At 39.9% G+C, this 3,160-nt stretch overlaps 1 protein-coding gene across 12 annotated transcripts in view; it reads left to right on the top strand.

Annotated features, from left to right (window-relative positions):
* LOC108297236 (transcriptional regulator ATRX) overlaps positions 1–3,160 on the top strand; it is a 224,578-nt gene that overhangs the window by 16,090 nt on the left and 205,328 nt on the right. For 2 of the 12 annotated variants that reach the window (XM_017519960.2, XM_037735351.1), the window contains exon 2: positions 2,340–2,445. The exons of the other annotated variants lie outside the window; for them this stretch is intronic. The gene's annotated coding sequence lies outside the window, so the exon portion shown is untranslated. The remainder of the gene's footprint in view (positions 1–2,339; positions 2,446–3,160) is intronic. 12 annotated transcript variants of the gene reach the window in all.

Raw genomic sequence — 3,160 nt, 5'->3', positions numbered from 1 at the left:
GACGGGGTTTCACCATGTTGACCAGGATGGTCTCAATCTCTTGACCTCGTGATCCACCCGCCTCGGCCTCCCACAGTGCTGGGATTACAGGCTTGAGCCACCGCGCCCGGCCAGGGCAGTTATTTTTTAGAATGTATTTCAATTTGGGTTTGTGTGATGCTTCCTTATGATTAGATGAAAGGTATGCATTTTTGGCAGAAGTAACACAGAAGTGATGGTATGTTGTTTTCAGTGCCTCTGTAACAGGAGATGCATGATGTTGGTTGGTCCCGTTACTGATGATGGTAATTTTAATCACTTGGGATGGTTTCCAGTACATTTTTCTATGTAAAGTTTATCATTTTTGGGTGGTGGCTCACACCTGTAATCCCAACACTTTGGGAGGCCGAGGCTGGCAGAATACTTGAGGTCAGGAGTTTGAAACCAGCCTGGCCAATATGGTGAAATCCCATCTCTAAAAAAATACAAAAATTAGCCAGGTGTGGTGGCATGTGTCTATAATCTCAGCTACTTCGGAGGCTGAGGTAGGAGAATCACTTGAATCCTGGAGGCGGAGGCTGCAGTGAGCTGAGATGGCGCCACTGCACTCCAGCCTGGGTGACAGAGAGAGACTCTTTGTCAAAAAAAAAAAAAGGTTTATCATTTCTCATTTTTATTTTGAGTCACTCTTGCTCTGTTGCCTGGGCTGGAGTTCAGTGGCACAATCTCGGCTCACTGCAGCTTCAAACCTTCTAGGCACAAGTGATCTTTCCACTTAAGTCTCCTAAGTAGTGTGTGCCACCATTCCCGGCTAATTTTTGTACTTCTTTGGTAGAAGTGGAGTTTTATGATGTTGCCCAGGCTGGTCGTGAACCCCTGAGCTTAAGCACACTGTCCACCTCAGCCTCTCGAAGTGTTGGGGTTACAGGTGTGAGCCACCACGCTTGGCCCCGAAAAATATGTTTAATGGTTACATTATCATGGAGAATTGGATGGTGTAAAACAATAGCAGTTCTCATATTTGAAAATAAACTGACATAATGAAACAAATGAGAGGGACAAATAATATAGTGAAAAGAATAAAAATACACATATGGACAGGTCTGTGGAAATTACATTAAAGCCTACCACTCCCAGATTGTTTCTGTTTTTTGCAATCCATTTTAGAACAGTTCGTGGGCCAGGTATGGTGGCTCATGCCTATAATCCCAGCCCTTTGGGAGGCCAAGACAGGTGGATCATGAGGTCAGGAGTTCAAGACCAGCATGGCCAACATGGTGAAACCCTGTCTTTACTAAAAATATAAAAATTAGCTTGGCATGGTGGCATGCATCTGTAATCACAGCTACTTCAGGGGCTGAGGCAGGAGAACTGCTTGAATCGGGACCCGGGTGGTGGTGGTTGCAGTGAGCCAAGATCATGGCACTATACTCCAGGCTGGGCTACAGAGTGAGACTCCATCTAAAAAAAAAAAGAAGAACAGTTTGTGGAAGAACAATTCTCATGTGTGACATAATTTGCTGCTTTTTTTATTTAGAAAATTAAAAAAAGCTATGTATTTGAGATGGGGTCTTACTATGTTGTCCAGGCTAGGTTGCAGTGGCTATTCACAGGTGTGAACATAGTACACTGCAGTCTCGTACTCCTGGCCTTAGCATCTTGAGAAGCAGGGACTGCAGGTGCACACCATGGTACCTGGCTTACTTTTTCCATTTTTGACCATTGGTCTCCTAACTCTCTCTTCCTTTGGGGTAAAAATTCTGGATTGTGATGGTGGTTTGTAGGGAAAGAAAAAGTTGGTAAGCTATAAGCTCTGAGCCTTTAATGTGTTTTTGTTTACCATATAGACATTAGATACATAGATACATTACATTTGAGAGAAGTCTCCAAACTTTGTTACTTTAAAGCAGGATTTCCCAAAGGAGCTCTGTTGATACTGATTTCAGAAGTGAAATTTTTCGGTTTTGAATGTTAGGGTAATGGATAGTGTTTTGCCTTAAGTTTCTAGAAGTATTTCCAAAGATAAGTTTAGTTTATATCCCTTACGTATTCTGTTTCTGTTTTGTAAGACAATTGTCTATGAACAAATTTTTTTCTGTATGTCGATTTAATGATCTTCTGAGGAAACATGGGTGTGGTTAACATTTCCTTAGTTTTGAGTAGCCTGGCTTAGTTGTGATCCAATTTAAAATAATCAGTTGAATGAATAAAAAATGAAAGGATAATTTCTGTATCAAAAAACCTGGACAGTTAAAACGTTTCCTTTTATTCATAAGTTTTTCAATAAAAATTATTGTTAAAAGCAGTATTCATTCATGTAATGATATAATCTTTGTTATATGTGCTTTTCTAAAATGTAGGAAACAATGTAAGGAGAAGTCTTTCCTTACCCTGGGACCAGATGTCTGTGAGGACTGTTGAGTTTTCTGCTTTAAACAGGATGATAAATTAACAGTGGTGTGATAGGTAAAGTAAATTTGTTATGATATATCTTCCATTAAGCGATAATAACTTGATTTTTACTTAAATAGTTGATGAAATAATAAAATAACTTCAAAACCTTGGGTAACATGAAATTAAATCAAAATATTTTCAAGTTATGGAATGTAGTGTTATTAATAGAATGAAAAAGCACCGGATTATAGTTTCTGTAACTTTTAGTTCTGGGTCTTCTGATAACTGTGACCCTGAGCCTCAATTTTTTTCCTTTTAATTTGTAGTGAATCTTTTTAGTTTAGTCTCTCATTTTAAACTGCTTTTAGGTCTAAAATTTTATCTCAGTGACCTGTTGAGTTATATAACAATCATATCAGGTAACCTAGATAAGAAGAGGAAGGCAATAGCATTTCAGAAATACAGTTTGAGGTTGGGAATCCTTAAGTGATCCAGACTTCTCCTTTGGTCTGAGGATAGTGTGAATAAAACAGCTGAGGGATGTGGGCATCAATATATCACAGAGGAAAAGGTTATTATTTCCAGGAGTGGACCTGCAGCTGACTTACTCTTAAATCTGTTATGTTGGGGCTGGGTGCTGTGGTTCATGCCTGTAATCCCAGCACTTTGGGAGATTGAGGCGGGTGGATCACCTGAGGTCAGGAGTTCAAGACCAGCCTGGCCAACATGGTGAAACCCTGTCTCTACAAAAATAGAAAAAATTTGCCAAGCGTGATGGTGGGTGCCT

Source organism: Cebus imitator, unplaced genomic scaffold (assembly GCF_001604975.1).
Source record: "Cebus imitator isolate Cc_AM_T3 unplaced genomic scaffold, Cebus_imitator-1.0 Scaffold783, whole genome shotgun sequence".
Lineage (NCBI taxonomy): Eukaryota > Metazoa > Chordata > Mammalia > Primates > Cebidae > Cebus > Cebus imitator.
The sequence above is the reverse complement of the archived record's forward strand: the minus strand, read 5'-3'. Positions and strand labels throughout refer to the sequence as shown.